This window comes from Meriones unguiculatus, chromosome 2, assembly GCF_030254825.1.
Source record: "Meriones unguiculatus strain TT.TT164.6M chromosome 2, Bangor_MerUng_6.1, whole genome shotgun sequence".
Taxonomy (NCBI): Eukaryota; Metazoa; Chordata; class Mammalia; order Rodentia; family Muridae; genus Meriones; species Meriones unguiculatus.
Window position 1 is genome coordinate 33908327 of NC_083350.1, and position 21704 is coordinate 33930030.

Genomic DNA, 21704 nt, shown 5'->3' on the forward strand with positions numbered 1-21704 from the left:
ACTAAATCTTTTTTGTTTGTTTTTTGAAACAGGTCCTCTTTACGTAGTCCTGGCTGTCCTGCAGCTCACAGAGCTGCTGTGGCCTCTTCCTCCTCCTCCCAAATGCACATTTTAAAGGCATGTATCACCATGCCCTGCCTAAACATGTTAGCCTTGCAACCCATGGACAGTAGATGGAATATATAAAAAGTCAGCTAGTTGTTCCTAGAGTGACATGTAAGGATATTTCGTGTCATTTTCTACCTCTCCGGCTCATCTCTGCCTTTCATCTACTGAGCCACCTACACTATCCTGGCTGGGATAAATTGCAATGAACAAAACAGGCAGAAATTCCCATTGCTGCATTTCCTAGTAGACAGCGCACACATACAATAAAATATATGTGCATAGCAGGTTGATAAATGCTATGAAAAAGTAGAGAATGGGAGGGGGCAGGTTGGAGACGTGTCGGAGTTTGTGAGGCTGCTGAGTCTGAAAAGACGGCACTAAACTGGAGAGAAGGTGGTTCATGGAAACTTATGAGGAAGAAGCTCTGTATAGTGAGATGGGGGATTTGCTTTGTTTTTGTTTGTTTGTTTGTTTCTGATCCTGGGCCTCAAACCTCGGACTCCATGCACACCCGGAGAATGATCTGTCACTGAGTGGGCCCATGCTGTCGTCCTTGAGCTTTGCTTGGCTTCCCAGTCACATTCCAGTCACTAGTCTCTGGGACCGTCCTCCATACACTAAGGCCAGAACTAAGAAGTGCTTGCATGGGTAGAACTTCTTTGGGTATATTTGTTTAGCTTGCCTATTGCGTTACAAATAGAATTTTTTTTTCACACCTCAGAGTAACGCTCTCCCTGCTTTGTCAAAGCCATGTGATGTGGTATTCGCTCTCAAGTCTAGTCCATGCTCAGGAGAAAGAGACACTTAACTTAATTTTCAGATTTTTTCCCCTTTGTCATGTTTTCAAGCTCCTCAATTTTTTTTTCATCTCTTAAAAGCTGGGTGCCATCTTCTACAGCTAAAAGCTCATGCATTTCCTCTGCCCAAACAGTGCTTTCTAGTCTGTCTGTTGGTGCATTTCCTACAACCCCAGTTCCTGACCAACCTTGGAACTGCCAAAACCCTAGAGCTGAATGCAGGTCAGCTTCTGCCTTCTGCAGCTAAGGCAGCATGTGCCTGTTGAGGGCTGGGCGACTTGGGATTCCTAAGGATTTTCTGTTTTTCAATTAGGCACATTTTTCAAATGATAGCCATTTAAGCCAGTCTTTCAGTTGTAAAATCCTGCATGCACATTTATCACACATCAGGCTGCTGATCCCTCCTTCTTAGGTGACTAAATCCATTATAAATAGGTGCATGAGACTACACTTAATTCTACTTTTGCAGTGAATGGGAATGCTGATAAATATGGAGAGAACCCGGACCTAAAGCACAAGGCCATTTGAAGAGCCTTCCTCCACCCTAGGCTTTCTTTTTTTCTTCTTTTTTTTTTTTAAACTGGAATGTTATTCATGACTGCTTTACAGTGATCACAAAATGAAATTTTGTTTGTCCCTTTAAGGTTACCATTGCTGTCTTTACCCAGGTCATGAATTGCCAAAGGCCAGAGCTCATAGACGTGTGTGCCATTTCTCTGGCTGAGTCTATATTGAGCACCGAATGGTAAATTAAAGATTCCCCAAAGACAAGCATACTTGGCTCCATTATATTACTATGATGAATCTGCCATTAATACGCTTCTAATTGTTTTACTTTTATAGACATAAAATCAGTCCCCTTAGTGACTAATAATAGGGTTTATTGATTTTACTAAACATTATTCATTTCAGTCCTGCTCATATCAGCTTGCCCTGAACATATGCAAAAAGCGTTCAGTGCTGGCAGAGTGCAAATTAACTTCATGGAGAAATTCGAATGAAGAGCTGTTTACAGCTGCGGTCCCATTGAATGCTGAATATTCAAAAACAAGGCCATAGGCTCTCTATAGAACCATTTATCTCTGGCTTAGATTCTCAGATGGCTTTTTCATGGAAACTTGCCATTGATGTCCAGCCCAGGTTATTAACACATGCGGAGTGAAAAGGCTGGCCTTTTCCATTCATACCGGCTCTGACCCTGACTTAACGTGGTTGCTGCCCGAGGCTCTGTGAATGACCCGAATGAATAGAGCTGATTGAGACAGCGAAGAAACAGCCGTTTAATGATAATTACTGGTCAGTCCAGTCCCTCTCTGACTCTGAAAAAGAAACAAGACAGGCAAAGCCATTTATGATTGTTTGTGTCACTAACCACAGTCATCTCATTCACTCTTCCTGCAGCCCTCTGAGTCATAAATGCTGTTTTCTTTCGGTTAACTTAGGGGAGAGAAAACAAAGTGAAGCCCTGAAAGCTGACCGTGAGCCAGGCCTGAGCCACGGATTCTCTTTTAGTTCTGTAAACAAATCCTAAGTAAATCAGGGAATGGTCTCAGCCTCAGCACTGTGAATGTTTTGGGAAACTGTCCTGTGTGCTCTGGGCTACCCAACACTGCCTGGATTGAGGTCAGAAGCAACCTCTCCCATAAGCTATTATCACCAACCGGTGCAGGGAATTTAGAACTCAGCACAGAAGGATCCAGAGTTCTCTTGTTCTTCGCAGAGCCAGAGATCAAGTTGTATGAGAGCTGGTTCCTTCCTTCATCATGTGGGTTTCTGGAGTTGAACACATGTCCTCTGGTTCGGTGGTAAATATCTTTACTCTCTGAGCCTTCCTGAAGACCCTAGTCAAAACTTGTTTTTTGTTCGTCAAGACAGGGTTTCTCTGCCCTGGCTCTTCTGTAACTAGCTCTGTAGACCAGCCAGGCCTGGACCTCACAGATATCTGCCTGCCTCCGCCTCCTGCATGCTGGGATTAAAGCTTTTTCGCCACCACTGACCTGCCCTGGTCTAAACTTCTACACAATCAATACTGTTTCTTACAGGTTAAAAATCAATGCAATTTTAAAAATATGCCCAATGCCGAATTCAGCCTTTAAACAAACCCGATCTATTTGCAATATTATTTTGTATTGGTCCACCAGTATATTGTCTCATAGCATGGAGGTTGATAAATTGGGAAAATGGGTGATTCTTAAGTGATTTACTGGAATTGAACTTGAACCTCCTTCCCATGGAGAAACTCATTTCATCTACAAAGATAAGCTTTGAGAGACTTTTCAGACACATGCTTTAGTGAGCTGTTTTTCTCCCTTGGACACCAACTGGGATTTGGGGGAGTAAGGTCTTCAGGTGACGATGAGCATGAGGCATGGCTATGCAGGTACTTGGCCCTGGTTAGGGTCTGCTCTGATGGTGGGCTGAGGCCTGATGACCTGTAGCCAGGCCTTTTCACTCGGAATGACATGTTGTAAGGCGGGGCAGACACCTTAAACCTACATACTTGAGTTTGTAGCAGACACTGTGAGTTCCAGCAGCACCTTCTGTCCAGGTGAGTATGAGGGAGACCTCAGTGCAGCCCTGTCACTGAGAACTAACTGTCTGAACTTGATGTTCAGTGTGGAGCCTGCCTGCCACCTTTTCAAGAGACCGTGTTCTGGAAGAATAGATTGCCTCACTACCCTATAGCTTTCAAGGACACTCCTGCCCCCCTCCACCCACCTCCCCCCTGCTCCCTGACACTGCTGGGTAATTATTCTTTTAGTCAGAAAAGTGAAGGAATCAGAACCCTGTCACAGTGCAAGTGTGGACATTCAGAAGACAAAGGTGGGGAGTCGGTTTTCTCACCATGGGTCTCTGGGATCAACCACGGTGGTCAGGCTTGGCAACAGGTGCCCTTCCTTGCCAAACCATCTTGCTGGCTCCTATCTACAATCTCAATTCCCATTTACCATGTTACCTATCACACCCATGGATTCCAGGGCTCATTGTTAGGCTATTATTGTGTCTTCTACAAGCCCAGAAGAATTTTCCTTTTGCCTAGTTAAGAATGTGGTCATACTGCTCTGTCTTATAGAATGCAGTAACTAGTAGGTAACATGATAATACATATAGTGTTCACTATTCACTGGATGCTGTTCTAAGCACTTCAGATATAACTGCTCTTTAAATGAGGTTTGCATCCTCATAAGCATTTTAGATTATGAAATGTTTTCATTTTAGAGTCAAGTAAAACCCCAAAGTGTCATAGTCTGTTTCATTTTGCTGATCTAATGCCACAGCTGGCATGGTTTCTAAACAAGATCTTTTATTTTTATTTTTTTTGGCCCATATGTATTGTGTCTGGGAAGTCCTGTATAGCTGAGGTATATCTTTTGAGGACGTTCTTGCTGCATTGTTACATGGTGGAAAATATCCTCCTGAGAGAGTGAGAGGAAAAGGAGCAGACTCATCCTTGTTTCATGAATCCATTCCAGAAGAAACCCACACCCATGGCCATTAACCCACCTCTAAAACACAACCTACCTAAGAGCCACCTCTCAGTCCTACTCTGTTGGGAATTACACTTTGGGATGCATCCAAACACAACACAAAGGTAATTTGCCAAAGTGCTTGCTATGTAATGGACAGAGTTCGTAACACTGACGCACTCCGCTGCTTCAGAAAACATATCATAAACTCCCTAGGGAATTGGGGCCAAACCATTCCTTTGGTAATGCTTTTCTTACAGAGAGGCAGACTTTTTCTCCAGATTGTATGAGGCAAGGTCTACGTCACAGCCAAGCCTCAACACCTGTTAAACTCCGTACTCAGGCCCAGGACTCCTCAGTAGCTTGAGGTAAGGGTGAGTTTCAGGGTATTGCTTCAGTGGTTTCTGGGAGATTTGTGTTTGTCCTCATTTTCATAATGTCCAGGTTCTCTGTGATGTGCATCTGATAACTAAAAGCCGAGAATAACAAAGTTCGGCTTAGGGCTCTGAGGCCAAGAGAGAAAGCTGAAAGGTCAGATTCTTGTAGACTGTCATATGGTCTAACACAGGTCATTGACAAAGAGTTTCAACTTTGTATTTAATTATTTCCAAACAACATCATTCTTCTGGTCCCGGAGGACTTGTGAGTAAATTAGAAGAGGGGGATGTTTAAACCACAACTTTAAACTTGTTTCCTGTAACTAGATCCTCCTCTGGTACATGCTGTATGCGCCAAGAGAAGTAAGCAACGTGGAACACTGATTTGTACATTGTAAATGTTTAAACTGGAATTTCCTAACCTTGGGTTGGAATAGCTTTTATACTTTATTATGACAAAAGCCTCCGAAAGAGAAACCTGACGTTTCTCTTTGACACCACCTCCCTCTCCCCAGGCCCCTTTCCCTCTTCCTCTCCCCTTTCTCTCTTTGTGGCATATGCATGTCTGCATGTGTGTGGGCCTGCATGTGTGTGACCATTTACGTGCACACTCGTTCCAGGCCTGACAGGGGATCCTCCATCATCCCTTTCCCCACTTACTCTCTGAGGTGGATTCTTGCAGTCAACCTCAGAGCTCAGATTAGCTGTCTGACAAGTTTGCTCTGGAACAACCTGCCCTACCACCAGCCCTCCGCCTCTAATCCACCCCTGTTTCTGCCTCCAAAGGCTGGACTTGTAGGTTGGTCCCCATTCCTTGCATTTCTGTGGGCCCTGGGTATCTAAATTCTGGTCTTCTTGTTTGATCAGACCTTTAAAAACTAGGTGGTCTCTGTAACTACTTTGTTGATCAGTGAAAAGTATTTGTTTCAAATGAAAAAATGGGGGGGCACAAATTTACAAAAAAGTTTTTAAAAATTGTGTTGAGGGCTAGAATCGTCCTTTTCTTATTCAATCACTACAGACTGTAAGTCAGAAACAGAGCGTGGTCCCTTCCCCCACAGTTCTCCCCAGAGAGGGTGACTAGAGTCACCAGCGTGACAGGAAGGGTTTTCAGCATGGTCATCGTGGAGCTGGAGCTTGGGTCAGAGGCTTTCTGCTGCATGAAACCAATCATAACTCAATATGCCTTCTACAAAAAGAGCTCTTCTCTCCCCAAGCATGAAGTCAGATGCTCGGGAGCGCCAACATGCTCTTCCTGCAGCTGGCTCCACTCCTCCGAAACACTCTACTTGGTCTATGCTTAAGGCAGCTCTGACGCACACACCCAGAGGCTTCAGCATCCAGGAAGAGCTCTCTGTCTTCCTTTCCATCTCTTCGGAAGAGAGAAGAAACCCTTCCTGATCTCTGCTTGATTCCAGTGAGGTCACACACTCATCCCTAAACCATCGCTGATGAGAATATGATTGTTAAGCCCTCCTCAGGCTAAGCAGGATGTGTTTCTCCTCTGGACACTTAGAGAAGGTTTGGACTGTGGTGCATAACTAAGGTTGCATTAGGATGGGTGAAGAGGGTAGCCAATCTGTCTTGCTTTACCTAGGTTTTGCTTGGAGACCAAAGGGATTAACTGATCCTCCTGCAGTCTCTGTGGTCCACAGGTGTAATTCTGTGTTGAGGAAGGAAGGTTGGAGGCAGTTGCTGGCAGGACTCACAGAGAGCCTTGGTTTTAGTTGATTTTCCCTCAGACACAGGCACTGAGCTGCCAAATAAAAGTGAAAGGGTAATTCACAAACCTGTCACATTTGGTTTTCTTATTTAACGACAAAGTTAATTAGGACTTTATGAGAACAGAGATCCTGGTTTTTCTCTTTCTATCCTCTCTCTCTCTCTCTCTCTCTCTCTCTCTCTCTCTCTCTCTCATACACATTCCATACACAGCCCCACCTCCTACAATACAGAGACACCCCAGAACTCAGTTTGTAGAAAAGAAGAGGGACATCTCTTCTACCCAAATCAAGCAGCCTTAACTCTACAGACTAAAACGCAACTTAGGAAAACAAAGATAGGAGGGGAGGAGTTATGGGTGTTGGGTGGGCATGTGGTGAGGCCTTATAGACTAAAAACGGGAAGAGCAAGAATAGATTGGTCACTAGCAGGGAGAGAATCACACTGTATCAGATCATGGGCTTGGCGCTACTGAAGGCTTTAGGCCAAAAGAAATCTCAGAAAGCAGTGTGCTATTGATTGAAGATCTGTGGCAAGGAAGTCCTAAGAATGTCTAGTCTTCAAAGGAGTCTGTCCTCCCTGACTTCACACTGTGTCCACTCGTGGAGAAGAGTGATAAAACAAATACATGTCAAAGAAGGAACAAGAGATACGGACTAGTTGCTAATTGTCTAGCATGCAGAAGGCCCTAGTTTTAGTCCCTAGCACCATATCAAATGAGTGTGGTGGTGCTTGCCTTTTGCCATAGCCCTGAACATGAAGATGCAGGAGGATCAGAAGTTCAAAGTCATCCTCAGATACATATTGAGATCAAGGCCAGCATTGGTGACCAGAGACCATGGGAAGGGAGGGAAAGATAAAGAACATAAATAAAAGATGGATTTTGGCAACATCTTGTGACAGATTGTCTTGTGTTTTAGTCAGACTGAGACAGGCTATCACCATGCCTCTGACCTGATCTCCCTGATAGCTCAGTTGTTTCTTGCCTCTGGGGAATGGCAGATGTGCCCATGGGTGGAAAGACATGGCTGCCGATTCTTAAACCTTGGTGCAGTCTGCCAGACTTCGTTGTTCTCTTCTGAATGAGGCAAGGCTCAGAGGCAAATAAATGCCATGCAGACACACCTCCCCTGGAAACCCAGCCGGCTCCAGACTTCCCACTGCAGCAATACAATGGCAACCTATGGAGTCATCAGGAAGGGCAACCTATGGGGTCTGACTTGGGTGACTGGGGTGTTTTGGAAAATGTGGAGCTGCATTCCAAGATTGACTAGAAGAACATGCTTTGTGTCATGCAAGGTTGGACATGGATAAATTGGTAGCAAATGTGAGTGTGGCCTTCCTCTGGAAGGCAAAGTATCCAATCTCAATGAAAACCATCCCATGGGCTCTGTTGTTTCCGCGTGCTTGGCAAGGCTCTTTGTGTACTTTTTGTCTCACCAGTGCCTCCCTGCCTTAGTCAAGCCTTTGTAGGTGTAAGTAGCAGAGCTGCAATAACCGAAACAAAAGAGATTTATCCCAAGGGCAGGGGGTTCTCAAGTGATGGGGAGTAGAACGCGAGCTCAAGTTCAAAGTGGGCAGGGCCAAAGCCTGCTGGGATCTGATGAGCTTGGGAGTCCAGAAGGATAGGACAAATCTGCCTGCTGCAGGGCTTCAGAGAAGGGTGAGAAGCAGCAGCAGGCTGTTGCCTCCTAGTTTGGGCTTCTTTGGATTAGCCCAAAGCACTGCAGTCTAAGTCCTTCGGGAGCCAGAAGCAGAAGCCCATTGAAACCGGTATACTTTCAAATCAGGATTACTGAAAGGCTCCAAGGGTATTAGGAAATGGCAGGCCAGTCATGGTGTCTCACAAACTTTGAGTCTTGTCACGTCCCGCCATCACGCACTTCTGCTTCTCTAGAGACATTGTTCCTCACTGCTGCTGCTTCAGGCTTTTCAGCGTCCTTGCTCCTGTAACTGGAAGAGCCGTGGAGGAGCTCTGGAGCTCACTCTGGCTCACTTCCACCATCATCTAACTGGCCCAGCTTCCCGCACTCCAAATTCCTATGCCAGGTGTAATGGGTTTCTGTCATTGGAATAACCAAGTGCGGCTGGAACAGATGTGAGAAATGCTGGCAGCACTATCTAGCTGAGGACAGTCAGCCTGTGATGTAGGACATTCCAAGGGTTTTAGCAGCCCTGTGACAGGAAAGGGAATGGCGTAAGAGGGGAAAAACAACTACTAGTTTTTTAAATTACAGATCCAAGCTAGAAATCTCCCTGTTCTCCTTCAGCAATCCTAGTCCTCTTTGCCCTATTTACTGATTTCTCATTTCCCATGGGCTGATATAGTCTATATTTGTGTATAGAGTTTTTTTGTTTTTGTTTTTGTTTTATTATGGCTCTCCCCTCGCCCCCCCTCCTTGTGGAGGCTACTCAGAAAAGGCATGGACTTAATCACTTTACTGTTCTTATCTCTAGGACCTAAAACATTGCTCTTTCTATGTTGGACTTGCTCTGTAAACACAGTTAGATGAGTGAAGACAGAAACATCATCTCATGGCACACTCCTGTTTTGAGAATATGCCTTTCTCAAACTCTTGACTCAATTTTTCATGCTTAGATACATGGCAAAGAGTTAAGTCTCAGATTAGAGACTGGTCAACAGAGAAATCAGTCACATGATCAGTGTAGTAAATTAAGGAGAAAGACTGGCCAGTGGCCAATGATTTAATCAGTCCTGCATAACGAATAAGGTTCCAATAAAAATTTCAATGACAAAGGTCAAGGAACTTCAAGGTTGGTTTAATACCATTGACTGGGAAGCTCTGTTGCTTGGTCCCCAGTACCTAGGCTGCCTATGCATCTCTTCCTATGTTCCTGGGGTGTATCGTTTACGATAAGATCATAGTTCTAAGTATCACTGGCTTGAACTCTATGAGTCATTCTAGCAAATTATTAAACCAGAGGCAAGCATGAGAGTGAAGGGTTATGGAAACCTCAGATTTGCAAGTGTCAGGGTACACGCAGAAGTAATTGATGATCTCATTTGTGGTTGGATTTTGAACGTGGAGCAGTCTTATAGAACTAAGTACTTAGCCTTTGGGGTCTGGCTTAGCAGTAGAGAAGTGTGAAAACTGAATTTTATGGAATCTACTGGGCAATGGACTACAAAAAGAATAAAAAAGTAATGAAATTTAGGAGCTGGAGAGACAAAAGGTTCATCCATGAAGAGTACTTACTGCTTTTGCAGGGGACACAAGCTTATTTCCCAGCCCTCTACATGGGAGGCCACATCTGCTTGTGACTCTGTTTCCAGGACACAATGATCTCTTCTGCACGCATGTGGGGTACATAAATTCACACAGGTGTACACACGTATGCACATAAGAATTACACATTCGTCACGACTTCATGTAATTTTATGGAGAATATGCTAGAAGGAAATGAGAAAATTCACGTAGATGTTGGGAGACAATATATACAGTGGAGGAAAAGTAAGTACAGAAATCCTGAGGGAGGAATGAGTTTGAAGTGTTTCAAAGAAGGCACGGAGACCAGCGTGGCTGGGCTCCAGGTAGAAGACAGAGACAGATGAGGTGCTTTGTGACACATTGCTGACTTGCTGGTGCCTTTCAACCATACAGTCAGGCAAGACATCCCCTAGTCAGAGAACTCATAGATCAAATGCAGGGGTTACACAGTTTACTGAAGTGATTTCGGTCAACACACAGTGCAGGGAAATGGAGCGGATTAACACACTTGACAAGTTCTGAAGTACACAAGGGCACCTCTGTGCCACACAGTCATTCTTACTGACAGTAGTTACTAGGGCCAGAGTGGAGGGTGAGGAAAGCTCAGGAGCCTTCCATCAGCACTCTCTTGCTCTACTGAACTGCCTGGTCAAAGGCTGTAGTGTTGGTCTGATGAGCAGGTTGGGTTTATTTACATCTTCAGGTGTGTGCACAGCGGTCACCAGTGAGCAGTTAAAATAAAACCTTATAGATATTGAGTATTTTATGCCCTCATGCATATTTAGGATATAATGAATATTCAGTTATTCATGCATCTCATGTATATTTAGAGTATCATGCATATTTAGTGTTGACTTGCTTTTCTTTTTCCTATTCCTTTCTATCTAGGTTCATACACCTATGTTCCACTTACTTTGTTCCTCTGATATATTTCTCAGGTGAATAATTTAATTATCTCTGCTTAACACATTTAAATGGACATCCATCAATATCATTTATTTTGTTGTGTTTCACAAAAGAATTGAATATTCTCTATTAAGAAATATCCATTGTGTGATGTCCAAGAATTGGGTGGAGGGGTGGGTCAGAGAGTGACATATTAATTAGGGTCTTGTATTTTCTTGTAAGGACTTCATATTTGCTCCAAATGTTGCAGCTGCTGTCTGTATGGATGAGTCTTCTTCACATCTGTGAGTTTAGGAAAGGCAGGAAGTAGGACCCAGGCCAGAAGCTGGGGCTTTGTAGAGTGGCGTTATGTGAAAGACTAGAATATAACTTAGCTCAGGGTTCATGGCAGTGTGTTTAATGGATATTATTTCACTTCTCTTCCTATCAGCCATTGTAATTTTTACATGCTGGTAAAAAAAAAAAAAGTATGAGAAGGCAGCCTTCCCAGGTACTGGGTGGACAAAGACATCCATCAAACTCAGAAACAGAGACAGCCAGCTAAGAAATTTTAATGGGGGAGTTGGAAAAGTAGGAGATAAGTTAATAGCTTTAAGATCAAGAGAAAATGTTGCTTTTATTAACTTACCAATCTTTGCAATTAGGTTGACCTGTCCCTATGAGGTACCTCAATCTAGTTATTCACTGTAAATGGCTTTGGGCCCATTTGAGTAGATTTTGAATGACATACAAAGAAATATTTTAACTGTACCATTCCCACCATTTCCATGAGTTAGGGCAGAATGCTGAAGTATTTTCTACTTTCTAAAAGTATTGCAGTTTCATTTATGAAGCAGGAGGACTCCAAAAGCTTGTTTGCATGCTAATGAAAAAAGTTATTTCAAAATGATTTTGGGGGCCGGTAAGATGACTTAGTGTGTTTAGAGCTTGCTGAGTTTGATCCCGGAGAACCACATGGTGGAAAGAACATGAATGCACTCCCCAAATTGTCCACTGAACTCCACATGTATGACATGGCATACACACTCTTATAAACACACTATAACACAGACACACACATAATAAATAAAATGTTTTACATCATTAAAAACAATGTCTGACCAACAAATATGGTGTGTCATTCCTTTGAGTATATCTTCACACACTGGAGAGCTATACCAAGGCAAACTAGTGTTGAATCCCATTTTATTCTCTACAGTGAAATGAATTCCAGATGGACCCATGCTTTCAGTGAAATTTTAAAGTAATAGAAGCAAACATGGGTGTGTTTGTTTATATTCCCATTGGAGTGGTATTCTGAGCAAGGCATGAGATTCAGAAGCCATTAAAAATGAACTATTTAATCATGTTTTCAAAAGACATTTAAGTTTCATTTGGGAAATAATGTCATAAAGTCAAATAGCAAACAAAACACTGAAGAAAAGATTTATGAAGTGTTTCTTAGGCAAAGAACCCCTCTCTCCCTTTCCCCCAACCCCCACCCAAGAGAGAGTTTCTCTGTGTAGCCATTGGCTGTTCCAGAACTCACTTTGTAGACCAGGCTGGCCTGGAACTCAACTCACAGACCCACCTGCCTCTGCCTCCTGAATTCTGGGATTAAAGGCATATGCCACCATGCCTGGCTATGACCAAATTTTATACTCAAGTCATTTGTTAAAATTTTTAAACTAGCTGTGAGTGATGGATCATGGTTTTAATCCCAGCACTCTGGAGGTAGAGGTAAATGGAACCCTGTGAGTTCCAGACCAACTTGGCCTGCCTAAAAAGTTCAAGGCCAGCCAAGGAGACACAGTGATACTGTCTAAACAACAACAACAAAACACTACTAAACAAGAAACCGCGAAGTCTAAAGGTATGAAAATTAGCAAACAGAAAAGGAACTACAGTAAGTGAAGAAAATAGAAAAGACATTGGTGGTCAGAGAGTAGACAAAAAGAGCAACAGGCTATTTCTTATACAGCAATATGACAAAGGCTGTGTTGGTAACCATGTGGGTTACCATGTGGGTGAAGTTTCTTACACTGCCGGTGATTAATACATTTTTGTATTGTGTCAAAAAATATAAGTGTCCTGCCTAGGAAGACAGCTTCTCTGTCAAGACATGTACTGCTCTTGCAGAAGATTGAGTTCAGTTCCCAGCAACCACGTCAGATGGCTCACAACTTCCTGTAACTCCAGCTCCGGGGGCTCCAGTGCCCTCTTCTGGCTTCTTGGGGCACCTGTGCTCACATGCACATACCTACATACAGACAAACATATATACACATGATTAAAAACAAAACAAATCTCTAGAAAACATATAACTATACGGAGTAGTTTCCTTTTGGATGACCGTTATCATTGCACAAAGACATTGTACAGAAATATTTATTTTAAAACAGTAGAAAGCTATTCAAATTTTCATCAGTGTGGCCTAGCCATGGACACATTCTTTCTAATATGCTGTATTAGAAAGAATGAAAGGGGTACTCCATATCCCACAATAAAACAAACAAAAAAACAAGCTATTACTTCTTCTTCTTCTTCAGGAAAACACCAAATAGAGGATGATGCAGTTACAGTGGGTCAGGAGGACAAGGGGGTGGGGGTTGCAGAGAATTCTTCAGTGGTCTTAGGGCTGCAGTTGTGGAGGTAAAGCTAAAGACAAGGAGTGGATTCCTGTCACCAAGCTGGGCCACCTGGCAAAAGACATGAAGATGAAGTCCTTGGAAGAGACATACCAGTTCTCCTTCTCCATTAAGGAATCTGAAATTATTGACTTTTTCTTGGGTGCAGGATGAGGTTCTAAAGATCATGCCAGTGCAGAAGCACACATGGGCTGGCCAGTGGACCAGGTTCAAGGTTTTTGTCGCTATTGGAGACTGCAATGGTCACATTGGTCTTGGTATTAAGTGCTCCAAAGAGATAACCAAGGGACCATCACCTTGGCCAGGCTTTCTGTCATTCCTGTGTTGAGAGCCTACTGGGGGAACAAGATTGGCAAGCCCCACATTGTTCCTTCTGTTTTGGTGCATCTCATCCCTGCTCCCAGAGGCCCTGGCATCATCTCTGCTCCTGTGCCTAAGAAACTACTAATGATGGCTGGTATTGATTATTGATGCACATCAGCCAGGGCCTGCACTGCTACCCTGGGCAACTTTGCCAAGGCCACATCCAAGATCTACAGCTATCTGACCCCCGACCTCTGGAAAGAGACTGTGTTCACCAAGTCTCCTTATCAAGAATTCACTTACTGACTTGTGAAAACCCACACCAGAGTCTCTTGTGTTCAAAGGACACAAGCTAGAGCTATGGCTACCACATAAGGGTTTTTATACAAGAAAAATAAAGTGAATTAAGTCTGTTAAAACAAACAATGTATTGTGAAGACATCTGTGTTAAGATCTTTTAATATATGACTGATTTCACTTTGCAATGACGGAGAGGAGAGAGAGCCTCACTTACATTTGGGACAAGGACCCAATATTCTCATAGCCCACCTCATGGACTATGGTGTGAAAATCTCAGAAGCTCTTAGAGGCAGAAAACACACAGGGCTCACGTGTTTAAAAATGCACGGAGGAGGGGTTTTGGTAGTGTCCACAGTGGCACATAGGCTTCTTTCTTCTTCCTACTTTGCCTCCTCAAGCCTTTGGACTAAAACGGGACCCAGAAGTACTCTCAAGCAAGCTCTTTCAGAAAAGCAATGCACCTATTTTCCTGTCTCAGACGCTTATCCATTTTTCTATGATAATAGAAGCTAGGTTGTGTTTTTGATGTTTTGTGTTGGCCTGGAGTATATTTGTCCATCATCGTCCAAATGTTGCTTTTATGCACACCAGAGAGATAAACTTCTTAGAAACCAGATCTAAAATTTGATTTCTTTGAACAAAATTTAGCCCATTTTTGTTTATGGCTCTAAAAGACAGTTTATTTCTGTTCTATTACTTTGTTGTGTGTCTATTTTTATTTGTTTTCATAAACATGATTCCTCTGATAGTTGCAAATATTTTGTATTTCAATGTAGACATTCTACATGATTCTTTCGCATGTGTTAAAGGCACACTACTTCAAGAGTGACTGGATCATAAGTAGAGTGAATGCTTTGAGTGTACTGAGCCCTGGTTCAACACCCAGCACTACAAAAGAAAAACGGAGATGATTACTCAAACAAAGTCTATGTCATACAAAGGTCACTTCACAGAAAGCCTGCTGGTCTTCTGTGTCCCATGCTATTATCAGTGATAAAGTACTTTATACAATCTTCCTTCCCCTCTGACTGTTCCTTCCTCCGAGTTTAATGTCATCTTTTCCTTGTCACATTTATAGTGCCAATTACACTTTTATGACCCATTTGCTTTATTGGTGTAAAGGACATGCTTTTATAGTCTTCTATTTTCTGTCTTCTTATTACAATTTTTGTTTAACTTTACTATATTATGTAAGTTTTATACGCACACTGTGTGTGTGTGTTTGTATGTATTACATGTGTCCATTTCCATGGGCCCACTTAGGAGGGGAAGAGGCCTTTGGGTATGTTCTTCCATCTGTCAGAGCCTTATTGCTGTAAGGCAGGGTCTTCCACTGAATCTGCAACTAGTAGGCTAGTGGTTGGCAACCTCCAGTGACTCTCCTGTCAGTGTCCCCCTTGGACCTGCTAGAGCTGGCATCACAAGTAGGTGTGGTCACACCTAGCTTTTCTGTTGGGTTTCATTGAGACAGTCTTTCTACGTAGCCCTGGCTCTCTGGAAACTTATGATGTAGAGTAGGATGGGCTCAAACTAACAAAGAGCCTCCTAGGTATACAGCGCCATGCCTGTCAATGCCCAGCTTTTTACATGGGTGCTAGAATCCAAATCCGGATGTAGTGGCGCACATGCTTTCAACCCAGGCACTCAGGAGGCAGAGGCAGGTGTCCTTCCGAGTTTGAGGCTTGTCTGCTCTACATAGTGAGCTCAAGGCTAGCCAGAGCTACATAGTGAGACTTTGTTTCACAAACCCGCACAAAACAAAATAAATCAAGAAATAAACAAAGCCTCCTGCTCTCCTCATTGAGAGGACTTAATTCCAAAGACCCAGTCAGTCCTAATTGGAGTCCATGGGCACCAGCCAATCCCAACCTAGGTCACATAGCCCCAGTAGGAATCCTCCTTTATGGCTTTAAAAGGGGCCTTTGAGTTTCCCTTGGGGTCACTGCCATTTGTTAAGGTGGTGACCCCAGCATGCTGGAATTCTCTATTGAAAAAGAAATGCTCTTTGCATACCATCCAAGCATGGGGGCTTTCTTCAGTATTCATCATAACCCTTGATTTTCACTTAATTATATTTTAAAGTACAATAAAAACTATCTTTCACACTTTAAAAGCAATCTTATTTTAAATGACCCGATCATTTTGTCATATAATACTGATTATTATTTATTTTTTAATCTTCATAAACTTATTAGAGTATGTTTTAGGGTAGATTGTTCTGACTTAATTTTCCCTGGCAACCTAATAACATCTGAGTGTATGTGTGTGCAAAGGGAGAATGTAACCCAAAATGTCCCATTGTCCCACACACTAGGCAAGACTCATATAGCTGAACCACAATCCCTCAGCCCTTGAATATGCAGACACATCTCATTTACCTCAGGAAAGTTTATTCCTGGTCATTTGAGGTACTTATTCTGTATTGGTTAGATTTTTTTGTCTACTTGACAGAAACTGAAGTCACCAGGGAAGAGGGAACCTCAGTTGAGGAACTGTCTCCAACAAACAGATTGACCTGCGGGCATCTCTCTTGGTTGTTGTCTTGATTAATGATGTATGTGGAAGGGCTCATCCTGCCGACAACTGTGACACCTCTGGGCAGGTGGGCCTGAGCGTATGAGAGTGGGGAGCAAGCCAGGAAACAGCGTTCCTTTGTGGTTCTGCTTCTGTTTCTGCCTCCAGGTTCCTACTTTGAGTTCTTGCCCTGAATTTTCTTCATCATAGACTCTAAGCTGTGAGATGAGATAAATCCCTTCCTCTTCAACTTGTTCTTGGTCTTTGTGTTTAACACAGCGATAAAAAGCAAACTAGGAATGTCTATTGCAGCTTCTTTGGAGGTTTTAATTCTGTTGAAATGGGTATCTCTTCATTTTTCTATCTATTGACTTAATTTTGTCTTTTAAATGATTTTTTTCTATAACACTCTCATTCCTGTTGTGTGTGTGTGTGTGTGTGTGTGTATTGCTAGTGAATCAGTCTCTCAGGTAGCATGCATGTTAGACAACTCCCCACACCTTCAGCTCTCTATCTCATTTTGTTCCTTTAATTTCAACCATCTTCAACAATATTTCCTTTTAGGTTTGTGACACTTCTAATTTCTGCTTGATTCCTTCCATTTCTGGAACTCCTTTATTTGTCCCTGCTTGCCATGAGTTCTATTAGTGCTATTCTCTTCTTCTCTTGGTTGTTTGATCCAAACATTTTATTTTGTACCTTTCCTTTATGGAGGTAGTTATTTCTTACTCCCTTTTCCTCCTCCTCCTCCTTCTCCTCATCCTCCTCCTCCTCTTCTCCTTCTTCTTCTTCACTAAAAATTTTATGATTTCAAATGTTGTCCTATTTGTTAGCACTATTTTCTGAATTTAAAAATCTGCTGTTAAGATTTTATGGGTGTATCTTCTGATATTCCTAGGAGACACAATTTCTTTTCTTTCTTTTTTTTTTTTTTTCCTGAGGAAACCATCCATCTTTCCATGAATATTTATTAAGTAGCTACCACATACCAAGCTAGTTTTCACTCTAGGCAGAGACAAAGACATAGGTCTGCTCTCATGAAGTTTACATCCTCGTGAGTGTAGAAAATATCAAGGCTATAATGAAAGTGGCCGCCAGGGACATAAAGCGGGTGAACAGAGTCAGTGCCTGAGACCCTTAAGAGCCGCAGGGCCTCTCTAAGGTCACTGGGTTGACAGGGAGGAGGCAGCCACCTTTGGAAACAGCATCCGAGGTGGACCTTCATTACCCAGTTCCTCATCCAAGAATGTTTCGGGCATGGCTTGGTGGCACACACCTTTAATCCCAGCACTTGGGGGGGAAGCAGAGGCAGGTGGATCTCTGTGAGATCAAGGCCAGCCTGGTCTACAGAGTGAGTTCCAGGACAGCTAGGGGCTACACAGAGAAACCCTGTCTTGAGAAACCAAAAAAGAATTTTTTAAAGTAAACAAGTCCGAAAATAGTGAAGGTCCCTCCTTTATTATGGAGGCTTCCAGAGCCAAAGGAAAGGACAGAGGAGTTTGCCTCAGGGAAGGATCTAGCTGGCCCCTGGCCTCTTCTCTCCACGGCCTGTTATCCCAGGGTTCCTTGGCCCAATAACATCAGTCTGACTCCTCTGCCTCCCAGGAAACCTGGGACCCATACATCTCCCTCCCTCACGTCTCCCCAAAATCTCATCGGGCCAGACCCCAGGGCTGAGCCAGCAGGATGTGTGGCAACATCCAACTCTCAGACAGGCCTAGGAGACACAATTTCATAGCAAACTCCCTGTTCCTCTGGCTCTAGGAATCTTCCTCCTTGCACAATGTTCCCTGAGCCTCAGGTACAGGAGTTGTGTTGTGGATGTATCCTTGGACCTGGGCTCCACAACTCTGAATGTTGGTTGGTTGTAGTATTCTGCAAGGGTCTTTGCAAAGACAAATTTCCACGATGAGGGGAGAGGCCCACACTCATCTGTGGGACTAGGGCAGAGGTTTCCTGTGTAGGTAAGAGTTCTGATGCTTCACACACAACAACCAAAGCAGTATGTTTACGTTTACGTCACGTGTGTTGGCTGGGTTGGAGTTCATTGGGCCACTTATTTCTAGTATGTTTTCATCCAATGAGAAGCAGGCAAGGTAAACTCCTAGGCTGAGTAAGTCACTCAAAAGTCTTCCTGGGCTGCCTCAGAGGCTTCGCTTCACATTCTCTGCTACACATGTCTCTGCTACACATTCTTACCTCCTCATCTCTGAGCCAGACAGCAGCATCTTCACCATAGAGTGGGCTTTTCTGGATCTCAGCATTTAATAATCATAATGTAATTTTAAAAACATAACTCACTAGTTCCTTTTACAGTCTTTTCTGATATATAGCCATATGAATTTGAGGTCATCCATCTGAAAGCACACCACTAAACCAACCTATATTTGCCTGCAACTTTTAAAAGTGCTGATAAAGGAATATAGCATGAAATGGTATACCATGAAATGGTATATCACGTAATGAAAGAATTACAGACAGAGCAGTATTTAAGTACACCAATTGTTGTTGTAAATCAAAAATCAGTGTTAGGCTATATATTGTTTATTATTATTTACCTTATGGTTATCACAGTGGTATTATCTAACCTGCTTTCACCAAATAATAAGCCACAGACACCTGTTAGATTTTATGATAACCTTATTTGCCTTGGGCCGGGCAGATAGTCTTACCTGTGCTGTCTGAATCACCTCATCATCTATCTTCCAGCTCCTATCCAATGCCATCTTTCTTACTCATCCTTCATCTGTAATCTTATAAACACTTGCTTAATCTTAATACTTGTTTAATACTTACATAATCTTATAAATACTTGCTTTAATTCTTCATCTGGGCCTTTTCATGCCATTATTAGCATTTTTCCTCCTGGCCCCATGTAGTTTCTTCACCAGGCTAACCCATTATAGCATCTTCCTTCTTCCTCTCTTCCTGTCCATCTGTCTCCCGTGAGTCTTGTGATTCTCTCCAAGCCCAGGAACCTTAGCCATGTCTACCCCATTCTGCCCTGCCCAGGTATAGGCAGTTTAATTAGCTAATTAATCAGGTAGGTTTATACAGCATGGACAGGTGGACCCATATCTTGTGGGCTAGTAACATGCATCAGACAGACCTCCAAAAAGCAACATAACAAACATTTCCAATTTTTTAAACTAATTTTTTCCCCTAAAGCCAATTTATGACAATTGTATGGCATGAACATGTAAACAAACATTCCTACTGGTCACAGATAGACTATATACACGTGTCTTTTCTGGAGATCATTAAATGTTTAGAGCTGATGTATAACAAATGTAAATATGCTGAAAAATAGAGGAAAAAAAAGGAAGAACAAAAATATTAATTTCTTTCTTCTGTGGTTTCTCTCTTTCATTACTATTTTTGTTTGGGTTTTATGATAGTTTGTTCCTAAGTAGTCCAGGCTGATCTGGAACTCAATGATCTTCCTGTCTCATTCTCCCCAGTGCCTGGACTAACGGCCTGCACGGCCACATCCGGCTTCTCCTACCTTTTAAATATGCAGCGTGAGCATGTCTGAGCTAAACTCTTCTAGGATAAAGCAGACGGCTGATGTGGACACAGGTACTGCGACTATGCGAGCCCAGGACAGAGGGGTTAACGGGAACAAGCATAGGCCACCACTGGGTACTGGCCGTGTCTGCTCCAGGTAGACCAAACTGTCCAGGGCTTGCCGGGCTCAGTGACTGATCTGGGTTCACAGGTCATTCTTTATCATGTTCTGTTTTGTTGTATATTTGCTTATTGCACTATTATGTAATTAGGGCAAAGCGAGAGGTTCAATTAGAACCAGAATGTTTATCTGCCGCAAGCCGTCTGACTCAAACATTTCTGTTCTCCTGCATACACAATTAATTTCCACCTACAGTCATTTTTAAGACAAACAGTAATTCAGCTGAAGAGACAGGTGGGGCTAAGGCCCGAGAATCATCATCACCTTTGGCTAGAAATGGGAAGTAGGCAAGGAAAAATTCATTCTAGGCTTAGTAAGGCACCCAAAGGACCTTCCACTGCAGCCTTGGAGGCATTTTTAAATAGATGGACGGTGGCTCACGGTAACGAATGGTGTGCCTTCCTTAGTGAGGCCTCGCAGGATCTCAGGTGCTGCTGCTACACCAGGTCAAAGTTGGAGTCATCACTGTAACAGGAATTTTCAGTGGGTTGTTTCTGTGGCTCACGGCTTCCCAGTAGCTCCATTTTAGCTTTACAGCTTTTAACCTGACTGACTTTTCTATTCAGACCTCTCAGGTTGCTTTCATCAGTGCACAGTATATAATCAGATGTGGCAAAGGCTTTGGAAATCTTCCAGGAATGTGACTCATGAGGTTGCCATCCTTCTCTATGCAGATCTGTCATTGATGGTCAGAGGGACCCACACCCACACCCCCCACACCCCCCACACCCCCCACACTCCACCCCCACTGCATATGTGGCTAAAGCCACTCTGTCAGTCTCCAGTTTTCTAAAGCATTTAAATCAGTTTCTAGTTTTCTAAAATGCTCCTTCTGTGCTGGGGGACAGACGTATTTTCCCCAGACACAGGAAGAGCACCAATTTGGCTCTATGCTGAGCCATTTTTCTGGATATTGGTGTTTAGCAATTTCTAATATATAAGTTCCATGATTTTTTTTTCATAGTTCTGGCTGGTTGGTAGAATTTCAAGGAAAAAGACAAGTGATATTTTAAGGTAAACTGTCCTTTTGTTTGTTCCATAAATCCTGAGTCTCATTCCTCGTCTTTCTTTCAATTACACAGCTCATTTTCATTGTACAAGTCGTGTATAAGTGAATGGAATAGAAGAAATGTCTCCTTACTACTCTTCTCGACTCTTTTATTGAAAATACATGATCTGCTCTTTTGCACTCTCTCTGCTTCAATTTCTTCCCCTCCCTCTGTCTGTGGTATGCCCCTCCCCACTATCTCTTTCTCTGTCTCTCTGTCTCTCTCTGTCTCTCTGCCCTCATGATCCTAACTCCCTTCTCCTTCAATTCCCCTAAATAAATCTTTTCATGTCCAGAAAACAAACAAAGAAAATATGTGATCCACAGCACAATATTTCTCTATGTATAAGAAATTATATGTAAATTACCTATATAGTACGTAAATATGACCTTGACATTGTCTTTTATTAATATTCAGAGTTTTGTTTCCTCTCTCTCCTTCCTTTTCTTTTTTCCTTTCTCTATCTCCTATAAAAGTGATTTTTAGCATTTGTTTATTTATTCTATGGTCCGTGTGCGTGTATATCTGTCTGTGTATGCACTCATGCAGCTATCCCAGAATGCCCGAGTCATGTGGAAGTCAGAGGACCCATTGCAGGCATCAGTTCTCTCATTCC

The 21704-nt window shown here is 42.9% G+C and overlaps 1 pseudogene; it reads left to right on the forward strand.

The window, feature by feature from the left end:
- Positions 1-13282: 13282 nt before the first annotated feature.
- LOC110549616 (small ribosomal subunit protein uS5-like) lies at positions 13283-13912 on the forward strand (annotated as a pseudogene).
- Positions 13913-21704: the final 7792 nt, after the last annotated feature.